We start from the raw sequence: 23267 nt of genomic DNA, 5'->3' as shown, positions 1-23267 counted from the left end.
ATATCCACCATGAGCCAGATGGGGAGCGTTGTGACCTATATTATACAACAATATAGGCAAAAGAAGTATACAGTTAGCACCATAGAATATACTGAGTATGGAGAATGTGCAGCATGCATACAATATGATAATACAATGACCAAGCTAAAACATGACATACTTCTTTAAAAGCTCGATAGAAAGATAAAACATGGTCAATGCAGTATTCATAGGAAAATCAGAGGCTTAACATAATATAAGTGAGAGATCCGTAACCGGCATAAATCATGTGAGCTATAACATGGAGTCTGGTGTTATACCTCTCACAACAAAAAAAGATTATCCTATTTGCCAAGGTAAGGACCATAAACATGACCTATTATGGATCTACTAGCTAGAGTCAATTAGGACTAAGTCCTACAGGGCATGTAGTTCTGGAACCTGGGTAATGCCACGAGTCCAACTCAATGCTAGGTAAAACTCTCAACAGAATACCATAGCATAACCATATATAGTCTTTGAAGAGTAGAAATCTTGTAAGACAAATTCATCATAGATACTTGAAATTCATAAGAATAGATCCTTTACCAAATCATAATATCATAATATGTTCATAGAGATACTTGTCTAAGCATCAGAAATCATGATAAGCTTGTTGAATGAAAAATCATTAAAATCTTTCATGATAAGAATACTTTCCTTTTGTAGTAACCTTGATTTCATAAAATCCACATTGATACTTTGTCTAAAAGCATCCTTAAAATCATAGTTCATAAATTCAAGATGCATGCATAATCATTGTTCATAATTATAAAATAGGCATAATTTATGGGTTCATGTTAAGTTCATCAAAAATGTGTAATTAAGATTAAATCATGTATAGTAAGATAATTAAAATTGAATAAAAACATAATTGATTGAATGTAATGCAAAATCATCAAAACTCTTGAAATTTGGATTGAAATTCATGAAAAAATAGGGAAACCTTTGGGACTTCATGTATGGAAAAGGACCTATGGATGAAATTCCTACATACCTTGATGAATCAAAGCCTTTAAAGATCTTGTAATAGAGACTTGATCTTGAAGCCCTAGTTTGACTTGAAGAAGAAGACTTGAGAGAATTCCTTGAGAGCCTTAGAGAATTTTAGGTGAATGAGAGGGAATAGATAAAATTTAAAGGGTTTGGGTAGTTATAGGTCGTGGAAAATAGACCAAAACAGTGTAGCTTAGGTGTTATGAGAAATATCTAAAATAACCCTATAAAAAATCTACAAGAGGTGACTTACGAACCCTACCTACGAGTCGTAGGTCACTCTACGAGTCGTCCAAATGACTCATGGAATCAGTGTCAAAATCCAAGACTTCTGAAATTTGGCAAATGACATCATCCTATGGGTCGTAGACCCCATCAGTCCTATATAACTTTAAAAACAAACTCTCTGAATCTCTACTATGGGACCACCAATGACCCGTGGCTCTTCTTACGGTCCATAGGAACCCCTCGTCCTACTAACTCATAATTTAAGTGTCTTTGAACCACCACCTATGAGCTTCTCTATGGCCCGTATCTCCCTCTATTGATTGTTCAGTGGGTTCATAGGAAATATTTCAAGACATGGAAAATTTCCCAATTTCAAGACCCCATCTATGACACCCTTTTGCGGCCCATAGGTCCTTGTACATGTCATGAACCAATTTCTCCGGTCATAATGGCACCTACTATGACCATCTAGTAGGCAAGCCAACCCATATCCTAGAACTGTGAGTAATGGGATGTCAGGGTAGAAGACCAACAATACAACTAAAACAAAAAAAAAATAACAAGAACATAACTGAATGACGAAAGCTAAACAAAATATATACAAATAAAAAGATCCCTCCTAGAACCTGGAAGTCATATGTATAGAGCTACTACCAAAAAGAGTACAACTCCCAAAAGTAGACCACATAAATAAGTCTGTCTCAAAAAGAAAAAGATAGGCAAAATATATGTACAAAGGGAGATGGGTAACTCCAAAACACTATGTTCTCACCCTTGCCTCTGATCAAGACAGCAGCTAGCTCGAATTAATGCCAATAGCTAGTACTCGGACCTACATCACAAAAAAAGATGCAGAGTATAGTATGAGTACCAAAACAACAGGTACCTAGTAGGCATCATAGGCCAACTGAGCAAGATAAGCAAAAGTAAGCTGAAATATAAGAAAATAACCACAACCAAAAGTAGGGAAATAGGTCTGTACACGAGTGTACTCAATATACAAAGAGAAAATACCTACTAAATCTGCTGGTCCCCCATAAACCCAATGGGTACGCTCATTCACAAGTCTGAAGGTAACAACATTAACGTACCCTCATAAGCGCAATAGGAGCAAAGATAGTTGAAGTAAAAAGAGCGAATCCAATAAAGTTCCAACAATGCCATCAATTTCCAGGACTTGATACAAACCATCAAAACCTAAAACCTTAACCCAAAGCTGAGAGTAGATAAGGACTTGAACCCCGATGATAGATAATCATGGATTTTAACCATGCGTAACAAAGACCAAGGACTTGAACTGGGTAATAAATAATTATGGTTTTGAACCACGTGTAAGAAAGACCATGAACTTGAATCGGGTAATAGTAACTTAGTAGTCGAACTAAAGCAAGTAAGGAGTGATGGAATTAAAGGCGGTGGGTTTGAACCATGGCTAAGTGAGGAGCGATGGACCTGAACTGAGGCAATAATACCAAGGTAGGGGCTTCAACTCGCCTGGTGGAGTGAATTGAGGACTTGAACCCGAATAGAGGTGACTCGGTCAAAATTAGATCATTGGCCAATTGAGCATCACGAGGAGTACCCTATGCCGAGTGCCATCAATGAATGACTCTAGTTTGAACTATATCTTACTAGAATCATTGAAAAGACCTCTTGAACCAATGACCAAAGTATACAGGACCGATAAAAAATAGGACATTATGGAGGTAAGGTTCCCAAGTGTGTTACTGCCATGATAAAGGTCAGACTATAATACTCAAGTCTGCTATATCAGTTTACAGGGAGCTAAGCTAACCGAAGCAACGTCAGAGAAGTTTTAAGGCCCAACAGCACCAAAATCGGGCAAGTCTAAGGCATCACTAGTCTAAGCCTAGACTAAGGCCACCATGCTTCCAAATATATGAGACAAGGTACTACACACACCACAAGGTAGGGATAACCAACAATAACAGGAGTAATGCTTTAACAGTCCAAATATTTCCCGAAATAAGGCTTAGGACATGAATTCTAGCTATTTAGCATGCTCTACGCCCAAATACCTCTGAGCTCATATAATTTAGTCTACAAGTGCCTAAACATGCTTAGTCTAAAGGGAGTAAAATTGTAGCCTACCTGTAGGCCGACATCGCGCGCTCCAACTCATGGAACCAAAGCTTTTCCCTTTTGAACGACCTCTGAATGTTGCCATGCTATCAAAAATAGGATCACAATATTAATACAATTGTTATGACACTAAAATTATTGAATTCAAAGATGGGCTATTTTCGGAGTTAAAAATCGAGAATTATGGGACCACGATCTGAAATAATAGATAACGGCACACCATGAAACCTCACCAACTCCCAAATATATACCTTAGCATAGTCTCATCACTATAGGAAGTCTTAACCGTTAGGAAGTGAGTCGACTTAGTCATTCTATCAACTATTACCCAAATTAAATCATGACGCTTTCGGGTATGAGGCAAACCCACAACAAAATCCATATTCACCTCTTTCCATTTCCATGTAGGGATTTTAATGTCTTGGGCTAGGCCACCCGACCTTTGATGTTCGGCCTTCACTTGTTGGCAATTCAAACATTCGGACATGAACCTTGCTATGTCCTTTTTCATACCACCCCACCAATAGAACTTTTTTAAGTTTTAGTACATTTTCGTCGAACCGGGATGAATGAAATATGTAGAATTTTGAGCCTCTATCAAGATCAAACTCCTCAGACCATCCACATCTAGAACACATAGCCGAACTTGGTATATAGCACCCCATCTCCCCCTTGGGAAAAGAGCTCTACCTTCTTTTCCTTCTCCAACTTCTTTAACTCAATAAACATTGGGTCAAGATCTTGCTTTGACTTAACATCCACCATAAAAGAGGATTCAAACCTATTTTAAACAACCATACCACCATTATCGGTACCACACAATATCATCCCTAATCTAGCCAAACGGTGAACATCTTTCACTAACTCCCTCTTCCCTTTGTCAACATTGGCCACACTCTCTATAGACACTCTACAAAGTACATCGGCAACTATATTGGCTTTACTCAAATGATAGTGCACACTCATTTCATAGTCCTTGAGGAGTTTTAGCCACCTCCTTTGCCTTAGATTAAGGTCCTTTTGGGTGGACACATATTGCAGACTTTTATGATCGATATACACATCTACATGCACCCCATAAAGTTAATGCTGCCAAATCTTCAAAGCAAAAACATGGCCGCTAATTCAAGGTCATGGGTAGGATAGTTACCCTCATGCACCTTTAATTGCCTAGAATCATAGGGTATGACCTTGCCATTTTGCAAGACACAAACTAAACAAATCTTTGAAGCATCATAATATACCACAAACCCTTCTAATCCTTCCGATAGAGTCAAAATAGGAGCGAAGGTGAGTCGATCTTCTAAGGTTTAGAAACTCTCCTCACACTCATCTATCCATATGAATTTGGCTTTCTTTTTAGTTATTTTTTCATAGGAGATGAGATGGAAGAAAACCCTTCGACGAGCCTTCTATAGTACCTGGTTAGACCCAAAAAGCTCCTAATGTCTTAAAGGAGACAACTGTCTAGGCCAATTAATGACTGCCTCTATTTTCTTAGGATCAACCTTGATCCCATCACTAGACACTATGTGACAAAGAAATTCCACCTCCTTCAACCAAAATTCACACTTACTAAATTTTGCAAACAATTGCCTATCTCTCAATGTTTGAAGCATAACTCTCAAGTGATTCTTATGTTCTTCCTCATCCTGAGAATAAATCAAAATATGGTCAATGAAGACCACTACAAAAGTATCAAGGTAAGGCTTGAACACCCTATTCATCAAGTCCATGAACGCTGCCGGCATATTCATCAACCCAAAGCTTATCACCATAAACTCGAAGTGACCATACCTTGTTTGGAAAACCATTTTGGAAATGCCACACTCCCTTACCCTTAGTTGGTGATAGCCGGACCGAAGGTCAATTTTGGAGAAGTGAATTTCCCCTTGCAATTGATCAAACAAGTCATCTATTCTAGGGATTGGGTACTTATCCTTAATGGTTATCTTATTTAATTGCCAGTAGTCTATAAACATTTGAAATGACCCATCCTTCTTTCTAAAAAAAAACACGGGTGCACCTTATGGAAAAATACTCGGCCTTATGAACCCCTTTTATAATAAGTCCTTTAATTGTTCTTTCAACTCTTTCAATTTCGCCAGGGCTATTCGATAAGGAGGAATAGAGGTAGGTTGGGTATTAGAGAGGATATCGATACCAAAATCAACTTATTTTTTAGGAAGGACATCGGGGAACTCATTGACTAAAGAAACCGATTCAAGAGGAGGAATTTAGAAGTCAACATCCCTAACCCTCACAATGTGGTAAATACAACCCTTAGCAATCAATATTCGGGCATAAGATAAGAAATTAACTTACCCTTTACTACCAAATCATGACCCTCCTATTCAATGATGAACTCATTTGGAAATTGGAACTTAACTCGATGAGTCCTATAATATATGGAAGAATAAGATGCATGTAACCAATCCATCCTAAGAATGACATCAAAATATACCATGTTAATCTCAATGAGATCACAAGGAATAACTTTATGCAAGGTAGACACGGGACAACCCCTATTGACCTTTATAGCAATAACCGATTCACCAAGGGGGTAGACACCAAATAAGGCTCTAATAACATTTTGGGCGGCACATCAAACCTATTAGTAAGGAATGGAGTAACAAATGATAAATTTGCACCCATATATAATAATGCATACACATCAAAAGAAAAGACCTTTAATATACAGATAACGACATTGGGTGCATCCTCAACCTCTTGTCTCCCATGCAAGGCATAAAAGTAGTTGGTGCGTTCTCTACCCCTTTGGGATTGTTGACCCTAAGAAAGTTGGCCTTGTGTCCTACCACCACCACCACCTCTAGCATGGTGGCTCGACTTTCCATACTTGAAGCATGCATTAGATCTGGCTAAGCATTCCCCTTTATGAGTCCTTCCACACTTCTTGCAAGCGGGGAAAGTTTGAGTGCCAACATTCTCTCTTGGAACCATTGGGTTAACACCTTGTCCTTGTTGAACCATGGAGGAGGAGTATTGGTGGAACCTTATCCCACCAACCGTTGTCCACATTGGCCTTTGCCATTGCTATTATAACCGGACCTTTGAGGGTTAAACCCTCCACCATTCACTCTAGCCTTTTTGAACCCCCTTGATCTCTCTCTCAGCTTCCCTTCTTCAATTTGTTCTACATAAGTCATTAACCGAGAGATGTCCATATCCTTGACCAACATAGCCATTTTGTACTCCTTGGAAACCAAGCTTTAGACAACAAAAATAAACTTTCTAATCCTATTTCTTGGGTCGGAGACCATGAAGGGAAAATACTTTGACAACTTAGTGAATTTAAGAGCATACTCCCTCACGCTCATACTTCCTTGACGGAGGTTGATGACCTTATTGCATCCAAACACACATGCAAATGTACGTGGTCTCAAAATTAATATAGTGACCCTTTTTAAGAGCCAGATATCGAACCCACAGGGAAATGAATTAGACGTAGTCAGCTTTTTAATGAATCAAATTATTCATATGTGTTTCAGAGAGTTGAGTTCATTAATATCTAAAAAATAATTAAACCAAAAATGATATGAGTACTTGATTTAACGGTATTAGGGAAAATTTATCAATTTAAAGAAGTTCCTGGGCTGTAGCATTTATAGATTTTCAGTTTATATTCTTTACTTTGGTATCCAATGGATTTTCGATTATTAATTTATAGGGTTAATTTTCAATTATGGTCTTCCAACCTCTAATTGCCTACTCTTGTTGACAGCTTAACTACATTATTGAGCAGGGATAAGCATGAACCAACAAAAATGCCTTGATACTATCATCTTGTTTAGTAATTAAACAAGGTGTATAGATATGTGTCACATCCATTCTATACACAAATTATTCTAGATAATTCTAGGACAAACATGCTCCTTATATTCTAGTGTTCTATCCCTTTTCCGTCTTCTGAGTTTCAGGTGGGCAACAAATTTTTTTAATGGTGATCAAGCATTAAAATAATCAAAACAAGAATATAAGAGTAATCACATATAAAAACCCATTTTCAACCAAAGCAAATAAGATTTAAACCTTCATCTTATGGCTACAACCCACGAACAAGATGATTTAGCCACTCATAGTGTAGAACATGTTTACATAAATCATTAATAACATCAAACTTGAATTTAAAATGAAAGGAAAGAAGAAAATATCATCAAAAATAGCTCTTTCTTCATCTTCTTCAATTTTTCTCATGACAATCTGATCTATTTTTTAATAAAATATATAAAGGTGCTATTTATAGCACCAAAAATACGGAATTAAAGTAGTGGCACTGAAGTCTGCGATGCAGACTTGCTTTAGTTTAGTGTAATTTTTCATTTTTTATGTCGGCTGAAAATTGCTTTATACAGAACTAGGTCCGCGACGCGAATCTGGCGCGGACCTTACTGTCTTGATGAATCAACTCCAAATCTTGGAAATAAATTTCAGGGTTCAAGTGCACGATACGGACAACTTTGTTGTAGTGTATTTTCTTCACCTTTTGCTCCCAACCTCTCCTTTGAGCTCCACTTTCAATCCAATCATGCTTTGAATGTCCATTTTTACTCAATTAACCCTGAAAGTGTCTAATCATACTGTTTGGTTATAACAATACAAAATATGGAAAAGATGAACTAAACTCTAAGAATATGCTCTCACTTTGACTAATGATTTATGGGTTTTATTTGCTATATGGAACATAAATGTACCCAAGATCACCATTCCACACTTATAACTTTGTTAGTCCTCGAACAAACTCCTAGTTTTATTACTAGAATGACAAATATATGATATACAAAAAAACTCTACCAAACCATACTAATTGCACAATTAGCTTATCTTACATATACATGTTAAATTTCTATTTTAAGTAACTGACTAACTCAGCACCCCAGACTCGACGTTGACTTTGTAATGAAACAACTCACATGGTTTGTTAAATTAAAATTCATGTAGAATTACCATTTCTTCATTAAGCATGTGGCCTTACCAATACGTTCATGGGTATTTGGACAAAATTTTGCTCACTCTCTCAAATGAAATCACAAGTTGCTCAAGATGAACCATAGGCTTGCCCTTAGTGTATTAAGCAACTCTACTAAGATAGCTAAGACTTAGGGATCACTTTGGACTTTTTTAGGTTGTAATGTGGGCTAGGGGATGGGTAGGTAGAAATCTGGGCATGTATAGTTACTTGATTCCCAAGCTCTTTCAACACACTACATTCTTTAATTCCATTCAAGCACTTCATAACCTTATTCTTACCATGAGATAGTTGACGTTCTTTTCATTTTCCACCAGTTTGTCTTTTCTACACAAGATTTTGTTTCAATCAATAGCACCAATGGTTTTATTCTTAGTAACCCAAGGTTCTTAACCACCCATTTCTCCACTTTATCTTTTCCAAAGCGCTTGTCTTTTTGGATCAAAATTTATGGTCTCAGAAAAAAAAAATTGGGAATAGGCTTCAAACTAGGCTGCCAAAGAATCAAGTTAAAGGCTGAAAAGGGCTAACTATGGATTTACATTAAGGTGGGTACACAAGTGGTTTTAAAGTGAGGTTATCAAAGAAATGCCTAGATCCTTTGCCTAAATTCAAAACTTTCTTTATTGTGACTACTCATACACACAGGGAAAGTTCTAGTAATCGAAAGAAACCAAGGATTATACAATTTAGCTTACTCACACTGCACATGTTTAATTTCAGAACGATAATTCTTCAGAAATTTTAACCACAGTCATATGAATTCAACATTATTGAAAATCTACAACAGAGTCTTAGGTGTAACAATTTAGTCAATTATTTTCTTCATGTTTTCATATGCTACCTTATGTAATCTGATAGTTTAGCAAAACACTTTATATACATTTCAACTATCTAAATTTTTTTTGTAAGGTTCAAAGGGACTATTCATGGCCAAAGAACCGAAAACAAATGCCATGAAATCCAAATTTTAAAAAAAAGTTTATAAACTTAAAATGTTAGTGCTGTCAAAAATAAACAAATACCAATGTAGATAAATCACAACATAAGTCTAACACAAGCAAACACAATTAGCAATCCAACTACACAAAACATTAACTAATAACAATTCAACCATCAAAACATCAAACTTAATCAATCATAAATAAAAATAAATAGATATAGTTCAATTAAGTAGACTCCACCCCACACTTATAGTTGAGAACTATCCTCAAAGATCAATGTAGTAGACTTTCTTATCTACTCATCCATCTGTCCACCAGCATTCAGATCTTCCACCACCAAAAGGTCAAATTTTGTGGGCTCTAGATCTGACTCCACGTCTGAGCTGATCCTCCTTCTATCCTCATCTGTGGGGATGTCATCTTTAGTTGGCTCATAAAAAGCAAGACCCAATCCAAGGACATCTATAGCATGCTTGTTTAGAGGGTATTGTCTCTCGACCTTATGGAGTTCCTCTTCAGTTGAAGCTCTACCTCCTGTGCGGTGTCGAAGTATTTCAAACACAAACAAGCGAGTTGTAATTATATCATCATGCCTTGCATGCTCTTGAATAGTGAGGACTGGGTCGTAAGTTTAATCTGCCCCCTTTATATTAGTGATATCATAATAGTCGGAGGGGAGGTGGGCCATATAATCATGTTGTTCTTCTGGGACCCCATCCCTTTGGAATATCTCTATAATGAGGCCTCCGAATGCAAAACCCTACCTCTATGAAATCTGCACTTCTGGATAATAGATTTGATCACAGTGCCAATATTCACTGTATCCATTTCAAAAGGGAATAGACCAAGCATACTCTGTCCCATATCAATTCTGTATACTGGAGGCCTGGAATCAGACTGTGCATGACAATCTTCACCCATACATATGCTTCTTTGTTAGGATGCATGTATGGGAATATGCTATGATAGCCACGCAGAGCGTGACGTACCCGCTTTGCTATTAACCTAGGCCCACACAAAGCATGTCGGACATCCCTGTATGGCAGTTGGATGTTCAAATCTATTAAGGAGGTAGTTGGAAGCTCTGGTATTCCTAAAATCTCATTTATTTCCATTGGAGATAGAGGGACATCAACCCCTCTATTTATGATGTAATGTGTGCACTGATTGGGTTGATAATTTGCGTAGAATTCCCGTACTATATGCATATTGCATGGCTTTGGATTAATGAACAAGAAATGCATATTTAGTTCCTTTATCCTTCTCATTATGTAGGGGTAGACTCTTTCTAATTTTTCTTCCTTGATTGGCATGTATGAAAGATAGTGAGACTTAGGGTGTCGCTAGTACCTATTTTGTCCTGTAGGATGTACTACTTTTATGCCTAATCTATAAGACTGATGCCGAGGCATGGGTGGGACTGGTGATATAGATGGTGCTCCTCTATCTCTTTTTCTGCTTCCTAGGCCTACTGGTTCTTTCCCTAGCCTTCTACAGGATGACACTTTTAGTGCAAATAAGCAGCCAAGAACAACATATAAGAGTCTATATATCATTAGAACTTCATGCCCATACCCCACACTTAAGCATTTCATTAGCATATAGTTGATATAAAGGTACTCAAACTTCCCTTTATTCGAAAACTATGCACATACATGCAAATAAATTAACCCACACTTCAAAACAATCGACACAATGAGTACCATTCTATATGAGTTCAAAACAGTCCCCTTACTCTAGCATATCTTTAAAATAGAAACAATCACATAGATAATTCAATACTACAACTATTTCAACCCATACTTCAAAACTATTACATCACCCTAAATGAACTCATAGATACACTTATAATCAACCCAACATATTATTCAAAGTTATATCCTTACTACAAACATGCTTTCAAACCATGATTTGAAACAATATAAACTTTACCCTATATTTTTTCACAAATTAAACTTAACTTCAACTCATTACTTTATGCATGTTTACTCAAGAATTCAACACACAATATCCATAACAATTACAAAACCCAGTTTCTTCTAATCATCAAAAGTAGGGTTAAAGTTCAAAAACATAACCCTTAATCAGTTAACCACAATAAGCAATTCTTTAAGTAATTTTACACACCCATGAGCATTTCAATCCAAGAGTAATAAAAATCAATTATATTGAGTCAAAACTTAAGGCCCAAGAACTTACTTATATAGATTTCAACTATTTATATCATAGAATTAGTTTAAGAATACATACCTTGTTGGTGATGAAATATAAATTCAATAGAAATTTGCTTGGATTTGAAGTGTGCGTCATGGATTTGCCATAGAAAAGAAGAGTTTTGAGAGTTGAGAAGAGTGGAAACAGTTCAATTTTGAGAAAAAATAGAGTTGAAGGGTTCTTTTCAGTGTTTTAAAATTGAATTGGTCGGGTACAACCATTAAAAGTGGGTTAAACCCATCTTTTTAATTGAAAGATCTCAAAAATTATTCTAGGTCCACGATGCAGACTTGTCGTTAACTGGATTAAGATTAAGCTTTTTGATTGCCAGTATGCTTGATGTTCTAACTGCACTGGCAGGTGAAATGCCTTACCAAATACCATCTGGTAAGGGGACGCCCTGATGGGGTTTTATAAGCCGTTCTGTATGCCCATAATGCCTCATCTAGTTTTTTTGCCCAATCTTTTCTTTGTGCATTGGCATTCTTCTGCAGTATCAACTTTACTTCCCTGTTAGAGACCTCAACCTGTCCACTTATTTGTGGATGGTAAGATGTATCTACCTTTTATCTCACCCCATATTTTTCCAAGAGATTCTTCATAATTTTATTGATGAAGTGTAACCCTCCATCATTTATAATTGCCCTGGGAGTGACGAATTGAGTGAAGATGTGCTTCTTCCGGAACTTGCTCACCAATTTCGAGTCATTGGTGGGAAGGGACATGGCGTTAACCTATTGGACACATAATCTACTTCCACTAATATGTATTGATTCCCACATGATGACGGAAATAGACCCATGAAGTCCATTCCCTATACATCGAAGATTTCAACCTCTAGAATGTTGTTCAAAGGCATTTTATGTCTTCTTGATATTCTGCCCACTCTTGAAACTGATCACAGTTCTTTACATAGATTGTAGCATCTTTGAATAGGGTGGGCCAAAAGAAACCCGATTGGAGCACCTTATGGGAAGTACACTCTCCTCCATGATGGCTGCCATATGGTGATGAATGGCAACTATCCAACACTTGGCGCACTTCAGTTTTTGGTACACATCTCCTAATAATTTTGTCAACACCTTACTTGAATATATACAGTTCGTCCCATATGTAGAACTTGACATCATGCATAAGCTTTTTCTTTAGCTATGAGGTAGCATCAGGAGGAAACATTCCACTATCCAAGTAATTGACGACATCTATGTACCACGGTAATTGAGTCACCTCTAGGGCCAATAGGTGCTTATCTGGGAATTCTTCTTTGATTTGCGGGTGTTCTCCAACATGTGTTAAACTCTCTAAACTATAAAGGTGATCGACAACTTGATTCTCATAGCTCTTGCAATCCTTGACCTCAATATTAAACTTTTGTAGCAATAGAATCTACCTTATGAACCTTGGATTGGCATCCTTCTTATTGAATAGGTACCTAAGAGTTGCATGGTCAGTGTAAACAATCACTTTAGTACCTACCAGGTAGGATCTGAATTTGTTAAATGCATACACCAGCACCAACATCTCCTTCTCAATGACTGTGTAGTTGGCTTGAGTTAAATCAAGGGTCTTGATGGCATAATAGATGGAGTGAAAGATTTTCTCCTTCCTTTGTCCTAGAACTGCTCCCACTGTTGTGTCGTTTGCATCGCATATCAATACAAAAGGTAGATCCCAGTTAGGAGCTACAAGATAGGGGCTTCAATCAACTTCTTCTTCAAGAGTTCAGAGGCCTGCAAACATTTATCATCAAAAATAAATTTTACCTCCTTTTCTAACAAGCTGCACATAGGTCTGGCGATCTTTGAAAAATCTTTGATGAATTATCGATAAAATTTGGCATGACTTAGAAAACTGTGGATTCCTTTCACTGAAACTGGTGGTGAAAGCTTCTCAATCACTTCAATTTTAGCTTTTTCTACCTCCAAACCATCTTTTAATAGTTTATGCCCCAACACAATACCCGCTTTTACAAGGAAATGACATTTCTCCCAGTTGAAGAAGAGATTTGTTTCTTCGCACCTTGCTAGTACTTTCTCTAGATTTTGCAAATAGAGATCAAAAGACTTTCTAAAGACTGAAAAGTCATCCATAAAAATCTCTACAAACTCTTCCACCATTTCATGAAATATAGCCATCATGCACCTTTAAAAAGTGGTAGGAGCATTGCAAAGACCAAATGACATACGCTTAAATTCATATGTCCCATACAGGCATGTGAATGTTGTCTTGTTCTGGTCCTATAGTGCAATGGTAATTTTATTGTAACCTGAATACCCATCTAAGAAACAATATTACTCTTGTCTTGCTTACTGATCAAGAATTTGGTCAATAAATGGTACATGCTAGTGATCTTTCCTTGTGACATCATTTAACTTATTGTAGTCCATGCATATACGCCAACTAGTTACTGTTCTTGTAGAAATTAACTCATTTTTCTCATTAGTAACCATAATCATTCCCTCTTTCTTTGGTACATACTAAACTGTGCTTACCCACTTACTGTCAGAGATTGGGTATATTATGCCTGCATCTATCCACTTTATTATCTCTTTCTTCACTACCCCTTTCATGATAGGGTTCAACCGGCATTTTGGTTGCGCACTAGACTTATATCCTTCTTCCATGAAAATTCTATCATGTACAAATTAGGGTTGATACCATGAAGATCAGCCATCTGCCATCCAATTTTCTTCTTATGCCTTTTTATCACCTCAAGTGCTTTTGTGACCTGCACCTCAAACAAAGCAAATGAAAGAATTATAGGTAGGGTATTATTCACTCCAATAAAAACATACCTGAGATATGCTGGCAATTGCTTCAACTCCAAGTTAGGAGCTTCTTCTAGAGATGGCTTGGATGAAGGACCCAATTCTTTGTGCAAAGGTTACACATTATTTTTCCATATGTTGACATTTCGTATATCAAACATACTGGCTAACTCTTTAGCTTCCATGTCCTCTTCAATATCTTGACCCATCATGACTCTTTCCAATGACTTTTTTGCTAAAATGCATTAAGCTGAGACTTCCTCATCAATGATGGTTATAGTAGATAGCTTTTCATAAACTGCAGGCAACTTCAGTGCATGATATACATCGAACACCTCCACTTTTTCATGTGCTCTCATAGTCAATCTACCTACAGCCACATCAATAAGTGCCCGACCTGTTGCTAAGAATAGGGCCCCAAGATAGAAGGAACATCGGGGTCAGGTTCAAAATCTAATACAACAAAATCAACAGGAAAGTTGAGGGATCCCTCTTGTACTAACACATCTTCAATGATACCATCAGGTATAGCTATAGAACGATCAGCTAATTGTAACAAAATAGTGGTTACTTTAAGTTCTCCCAGACCTAATTTCTTAATCATAGATCTAGACATCAACTTTATACTAGCACCTAGATCATAGAGACCTCTTGCATTACTGTACTTACCAATAGTTACCTTTACCTTGAAACTATTTGGATCTTTTTATTTAGCTGGAAGTTTAACTTTGTTCAAGATTCTTGAACTATACTATTCTGTGAGTGCCATTGTTTCAAATTCAGCTAACTTGCTCTAGTTGGCCACAATGTCTTTGAGAAACTTGGCAAATTTTGGGATTCCCTACACAACATCAATCAAAGGTAAATTAATTTGTACTTATTTCAGCAAGTCTATGAACTTTGAAAAGCACTCCTCTTCTTTCTTCTTCTTAAACTTTTTTGGGAATGGAGGAGGAGGTTTTGTTTTTGGTTCCTCGACTGCCTTTGATCTGCTGGATTCACCTTCTTTCCCAACTTTCTCTTTACCTTTCACCTCTACTGGTTTAACTTTTAGAGCCAATTCAGCGAGGGGGGGTCAACTATGAGTACTCACGGCATTCACCTATTTGGGTTTTTTCTCAGTGTTACTTGGGAAACCCTTTTGTTGGTGAGAACCTTGTGCACTTGCTAATTGTCCAAGCTATTTTTCTAAATTTTGAGTGGCCAACTAATTTTGATGAACATCTGCAGCTAACTTAGCTTAATCCATCATGATCTGCTTCAACATGTCTTCTACACTCATGCTTTTTGATTTTTCGTGAGCTTTGATTATCTTAACTTTGATTATTGTATCCTTGACCTTGATTTTTGTACTGTTGTCCACCTCCTTGTGGTCTGTATTGAGTCTTCCCTTGCTGTTGGTTTTGCTGATTTCTAGTCTATGAGAAGTTAGGATGGTTTCTCTAATTTGGGTTGTAAGTGTTTCGATAATTAGGGTTTCCACCACCCCTAGGTGCATTACCCACAAAATTTACTAACTTCGGATTAGATCCATAATATTCTGCCACATGTTCACTACTTCCACATACCTCACACTACATGTGTTGTTGCTGAACCATGGTCACCAAAGCTTACTGCTGTCCTTTTGCTAAAGTGTTGAAATGCATTGTTATCATATTTTACATTGCTGCAATTTATCCGGTCGATGCAGTTACCGCATCAACTTCTAACATGTTTGCTTGTTTTTGAACCATAGGTCTAGAATTTCCTCTATTCTACTCAAAATTTCCCTGAGAGATGCGATTAAGCAAAAATATAGCTCATCATAGGTTGTCTCCAATGCATGTCCACCTATAGTGGAAGCAAGAAGAATTTTGGATAGAAGGATTAGACCAACAACTCATTAGCTTGATAATGGTGATGATAACTAATGAGCAATGATTTAAACCTGTCCTAAGATTGGTACAAATTTTCTCCAGATTTTTTCTTAAAGCTCAAAATTTCAGCCCTCAACTCAGTTGTCTTACCCGAAGGAAAGAACCTGCTACGAAATTTGTAAGACAAATCGTTCCATAAAGTGATTGAATTTGGCGGTTCTGACTTCAACCACCTCTTAGCTTCCCCTAACAAAGAAAAGGGAAACAATGTTAACCTCTCATAGTTAGGAGATACCCCACTAGGCATATAAGTGTCACTAATCTCCAAGAAGTTTTTGGATGTAAACTTGAAGATCTTCATTAGGCAAACCTGTAAACTGTCCGTTAGAGTGCAACAATTGCACCATGTTCTCTTTCAGTTCAAATCTTCCTCCAGCTGGCAGTTTTTGAATGCTGGAGGTGACATTAGCTGTGAGTGGGACTGCCACATCACATACTATCCTAGATACTATCTCCATATGGATATCTACTGGCATTCATTAGTATTATCCATATTTACATGTGGTACAGGATATAGAGCAGTTGCTCTCCTTCGTTGCTGATGTAGAAATCTTTTAGGCTTAGCTAACGACTCTACAATGTTCCCACTTTTGTCTAGTGTGACTTTTTGATTTCTCCTGCTAGAAAGAACATCTAAGATCAAGTTGTTAACACCAATACACCTAAAGAAACTTCGCAAATAAAACTATCACCAAATTAAACAAGTTCCCCAGTTACGGCGCCAAAACCTTATTGCGTCCAAACACACGCAAGTGTACGTGGTCTCAAAAGTAATATAGTGACCCCTTTTAAGAGAGGGATAGAAATGCAATTAGGCGTAGTCATCTTTTCATTGAATCAAATTATTCATATGTGTTTCAAAGAGTTGAGCTCATTAATATCTACAAAATAATTATACCAAAAATAATTTGAGAACTTGATTTAACGATATTAGAGAAAATTAATCAATTTAAAGAAGAGTCCTTGGGTTGTAGCATTTATAGATTTCCAGTTTATATCCTTTACTTTGGTATCCAATGGATTTTCGATTACTGATTTATAGGGTTAATTTTACAGTTATGGTCTTCCAACCTCTAATTGCCTACTCTTGTTGACAGCTTAACTACATCATTGAGCAAAGATAAGTATGAACTAACAAAAATACATTGATACTATCATCCTGTCTAGTAACCAAATAAGGTGTTTAGATATGTGTCACATTCATTCTATATACAAATTATTCTAGACAATTCTAGGACAAACATGCTCCGTATATTTTTGTGTTCAATCCCTTTTACATCTTCCGAGTTCTAGGTGGACAACAAATGTGTTCTAATGGTGATCAAGCATTACAACAATCAAAAAAGAATATAAGAGTAATCACCTATAAAAACCCATTTTCAACCAAAGCAAACAAGATTTAAACCTTTATCTTATGGCTACAACCCAAAAATAAAAGGATTTAGCCAGTGTATAACATGTTTACATAAATCATTAATAACATCAAACTTGAATTCAAAATTAAAGAAAGAAGAAAATATCACCCAAAATAGCTTTTTCTTCGTCTTCTCCAATTTTTCTCCCGACAATCTGAGCTACTTTTTAATAAAATATGTAAAGGTGCTATTTATAGAATCAAAAACGCTGAATTAAAGTAGACGCACTGAAGTCCGCGATGTGGACTTGCTTCAATTCAATGTAATTTTTCATTTCTAGTGTTGGATGAAAATTGCTTTATATAGAACTAGGTACGCGATGCGGACGTGGCGCGAACCTTACTGTCTCGACGAATCAACTCCAAAACTTGAAATTAAATTTTAGGTTCCAAGTGCGCGATGTAGACATGATTTATTGTAGGTATTTTCTTCACCTTTTTCTCCTAATATTTCCTTTGAGCTGCACTTTCAATCAAATCATGCGTTGAATGAACATTTTTACTCAATTAACCGTGAAAGTGTCTTATCATGCTAGTTGATTATAATAATACAAAATATGAAAAATATGAACTAAACTCTAGGAATTTACTCTCACTTTGACTAACGATTTATGAGTTTTATTTACTATTGGGCATATAAATTTACCCAAGATCAGACCTCTTGGATTTTGGCCTCCCTTAGCTCAATAGGAAGAAACGGTCTAGGAAGAAACCTTTGAACTCTTCCCATCCTATCAGTCCCATTTATTCATCCCTCTCAACAACCCATTATTTGTACCACACTCAAGTCACACCTTTGAGTTGATAGACCACTAGCTTTGCCTTCTCATTTGGTGGCACACCCATGATAGCCACAATATGGTATACCTCATCAATGAACTCTATAGGTTCCTTATCTTGTTTAGAACCATCGAACTCTAGCTGATTCATCTTTTGGAAATTATGAATCCTAGAGGCTGAATTTTGCATTTGTGGAAGAGAAAAACCTTGATTCCCTTGGTTGGCTATGACTTGAGCTAACAATGTAATGATATTGCAAAACTCGGCATGGGTTATCCCTTCCTCATGATGTGGGGCATTGAGAATTGGAGGAGCTTGGTCTTTATCGTCAACCCTTGCTCTTGGAGGTGCTCTTCTATGAGTCATTATCTAGAGAACACAAAATGGGTCATTAGTTAGAGGAAAGCTTAGAAACTCTAAGGCACGACATGAATTTGACAGAAGTGAAAACTTTCCTAAACGTCCCATAGTCTCCTATATATAGTTATGATGCGCTTTACAACCATGAACAAGATCCTATTTGATGCGGTATATTGGACTCCGAGAACCATTCAAAACCTCAGGTTCTAACACCATATTTGTCACGATCCAAGCCTAGGGTTCCGATGTGACATGGAGAATGAAGAACCCAAAAGTATCTCAAACAAGACTCTTAGCATTATTCTAGCCTTTCATAGGTAATGACAATAAATAAACAAGCGGAAATCATAATAGTAAATCTTCAACTTACATATGTCCTACAATACCTCTAACTTTTAGATTTAATGAGGCTAAACAAGTCCCTAGCTCACACTTAATCATAATAGAAAGAAATGCCATAGTAAACATCTAAATATCTCAACATATCATAACCTAGAAAGATAAATGAGTATTGTTTCTGGAACATGAAAATGCACCAAAAGTAGCCTTCAAAAAAAATCTCAACTAGCCACGTGGAGGAGAACGAGGAGGAGCATCGGTCCCTACATGATGATATCATGTAGGAAAAGAGTATGCGTTAGTACTATGAATGTAACAAGTATGTAGGCATGCATTATAAAGTAAAACATTTAGGACATTTATAAGGTAAAGAACATAAATGAGTGCCTGCATAAGAAATCAAGTAGATACCATTTAAATCATATATAAATGGATATATACATGCATGATTAATCATGTACATAACATTTGAAAATTTTATTTGTTGGAAGTTGACTATAACCGACATTAAAACCATGTGAGCTATTACATGGAATCCAACATAACCCCCTAATTGGCTGGGGAGTCTACTTGCCTAGGGTAGAACTCCATCAACTTTACATTCACTCTTTAACTTTAACTTTAAGGGCCTTCATGGATCCATTAGCCTAAGACTACAAGGGCTCCTATGTTGGCACATATTTAATGAGACAAGGGGTTGCTACTAGGATTCCCTTACCGAATCCCACCTCAATTCCCCATTCGGTGCTAAGTCAATCCCACAGAATAGTTTAATACTTCAAAAGAGTCATAACATATAGCTTGAGAATTCAAAACATCACATTCTGTGGAATAGCTCATTAAAACCTTTAGTGATTCAAATATGAAAGAATTGTCCTTATAGCACAAAGAATCCATCATTCATAGAATTTCACCATTCTTTTATTTTATAAGACTCCCTTTTTATCATAGATATTGCTTTCATAAATATTTATTTGGAATCAAAGCTTTCAAGTCAAACTTCATTGAAAATATAATAAAACTAGGTGGGTTTAAATCAATTCAACATTCAAATATGTATGTAAATGAAATTATGCATAAAAACTTTGAAATCCATTAATTAAAAATCATGCTTTAAACAAATCAACGTTAATTTCAAGAACCTTTAAAGAGATAAATAGAGAAATTACTTGCAAACCATCAATTCATACATATGAAATCATTTTGCATCAAAATAGATCAATAATTTTTAGTTTAACCATGATTCATGCTATTAAGTAGAAATAAGAATTACTCATAAGAAAATATTATTTGAAATCAAGAGATTTAGTTGAATGAGTTTTGGACTACATGGGCGGAATAATCCATGGATAAATACCCACATACCTTAGAGTAAATTTTGAAAAGAATTGGATAAATAAACATAATTTATCATATAATTAAAATAATTTAGGCATGATAGTGGAAGAAATACTATCATTGAAGCCTTATATACTTAGAATCCGAAGCTTTACCCAGAATCGACGGATTTAATGAACTCTCTTAAATCCTATCCTTTTCTTCTTGCCAAAGCTTTTTGTGTACTATCCGGAGTATATGAATCACCAAAATAGTATTTCTACACTACTATGAGCTAAAACTATATTTTGAGAATGAGTAAATAAGTGTATAGAGAGAAGAGTTGCTTGAAAAAGCTTGATGAATAAAATAATAAAATAAGGTGGATATTTATAGGTGTGAAGGAGGGACCTAACAATAATTAAATTAATTATAAAGAAAAATCTAAAAATTTAATGGTGGATTGTGATGTCATGGGTGATGTCAAATGAAGGACTATTGATGTCATGGATGATGTCAAATGAATCTGGATCTTCTATGGTTGGTGAGATGAATCTTTCTTTTGTGGAATACCCTTTTTTGGAGCTATGTTTGAACAAGATAACTTTCTAATTAGGATTTTATGTCTTATATGAATTGTATCTTTAGAAGTCGTCTTTCATGTCGTTCAAGAATCAACATATTTAGAGCATCCTACAGTGAGATATGATTTTTCTTCTACAAATACTCTATTTCGTCACAGCAGCAGGTCTTGCAAATATTAATTTATTTGACCTACTTAGCATTCAAATATTAAGTCACAAAATTTATAGGTAATGATGTTAGGGTTATTCAAAAATTTAAATCACCTAATTTAGACCAACCTATGAAAAGCTATGCCTAAAATACAAAAGTAGTATCATTTTCATCGAGAATTGAAACACCATATACAATATTTTTTTAGGGGGTGTTACACTCAAGAAAAAACTCGCACATTGAGAACTTGGAATAAAGATGATGTTCTCTCAAAGTTTGGAGCACTACTCTCAAATGCTGCTCATTATCACCCCGGCTCCATGAGTATACCAGAATGTCATTGATGAAGACTATGATAAACGAGTCTAAGTACGACCTAAATGCCCGAGTCATTAAGTCCACAAATGCGCCAGGAGCATTAGTCAATCAAAATACATCACTAAGAACTCATAGTGGCCGTAACGAGTCCTAAATGTGGTCTTAGGAATGTCCGCTGCCCTAATCCTCTATTGGTGGTAGCCAGATCTCAAATCAATCTTAGAAAATACGACGTCACCCTGAAGCTGGTCAAATAGATCATCAATCCTAAGCATGGGGTAGTGGTTCTTCACTGTCACCTTGTTCAACTGCCTGTGATCAATACACATCAACACAATACTGTCTTTCTTCTAAATAAATAGGACTGGGTACCCCAAGGCGATATACTAGGCCTAATGAATCCCTTATCCAAGAGATCTTGAAGTTGAATACTGAACTCCTTGAGCTCTACGGGGGATATACGGTACAGTGGGATGTAAATAGGATGAGTACCCGGCTCCACATCAATAGCAAAGTCAATATCACAAAAAGGAAAGATCGGTAGGAAACACATTTGCAAACTCTTGGACTATAGGTACCAAATAAATCGTAGGGCCCTCCCTACTCACATCTCTAACACAAGCAAAGTATGCCAAAAATCCACTAGCCACTAACCTCCGAGCCCAAACAAAAGAGATCACCCCAATCAGCTTGCGACTACAAGAGCCTACCATACCATCAGCGTAATACCAGGCATGACTAAGGTAATGGTTTTGGCAAAGAAATCCAAGATTGCACAGTGAGAGGATAACCAGTCCATGCCCAGAATCAAATCAAAATCCACCATATCAAGCAAGTCAAGATCAACCCTAGTGTCTAACCCCTGAATAGTCACCACGCAGGATCTAAAGACCTAATGTACTACTAAAGAATCACCTATCAGTGTCAAAACACGCAATGGCTCAACTAAGGGCTCCAAACTCATATCAGTCAAGGGACACATTAAATAGATATATATAAGAAGAAGTGGAGCCTGGATCAAATAAAGCAGATGCGGGCTGATGACATAATAAAACCGTACATGTGATCACATCGTTTGAGACCTCAGCTTCTACTCTAGCTGGATTGTATAAAAGTGGGCCTGGGCTTCTCTACCTTACGCATTGACCCTGCCTCCTTGGGGACCTTACCATGTACCATGATGACCACTCTTGTGGTCCTTGGCGGTTCTGCTGCTAGCACACGCCTAGCTGCTTGTAGTACTAGTAAGGCTGGCCTATGGTGAGGGAAGTTGCGGGACCAATGATCTAGCTCCCCACACTCATAGAACCCTTGTGAAACTCGGATCCAAGCTAGGGGTCGGCCACCTCAACCCTAATGATGCTGGTCACCCTTTGAATCTTAAAGAGAGGCTTGAAAGGAGCGACTGGACTGGCCCGAATAAAATCTCTGGCGACATCTATCATAGGACTTCTTGGGTCTAAAGTGGTCCCCATCGTATCTATCCTCCTACCTATCTCTCTTGCTGCCACCGCCATGGGCCTCGTGACGGAGATTTTCAAGCGTGTGAGCATGGTATACTACATCCAAAAATGAACTGTCCGTTGAGACTAAAGACTGATTCTCAATTTGTAACTGGAGTCTTAATCCTCTAACGAAGCACCAAAACCTCTCCTTCTTAGTAGGTAAGATTATGGCAGCGTGTCTAGAGAGCTCATAGAATCGGTCCTCATACTTCGATACTGTCATGGATCCCTACTCTAATCGTGAAAAATGATCTTGGACTGATCTCTCATGCTCCTGGGAATAAACTGGGCCATGAAGGCATCCAAAAACTAAGTCCACGAC

The sequence above is a fragment of the Solanum dulcamara genome, chromosome 2 (assembly GCF_947179165.1).
Source record: "Solanum dulcamara chromosome 2, daSolDulc1.2, whole genome shotgun sequence".
Lineage (NCBI taxonomy): Eukaryota > Viridiplantae > Streptophyta > Magnoliopsida > Solanales > Solanaceae > Solanum > Solanum dulcamara.
This window is presented reverse-complemented; position numbering follows the sequence as displayed.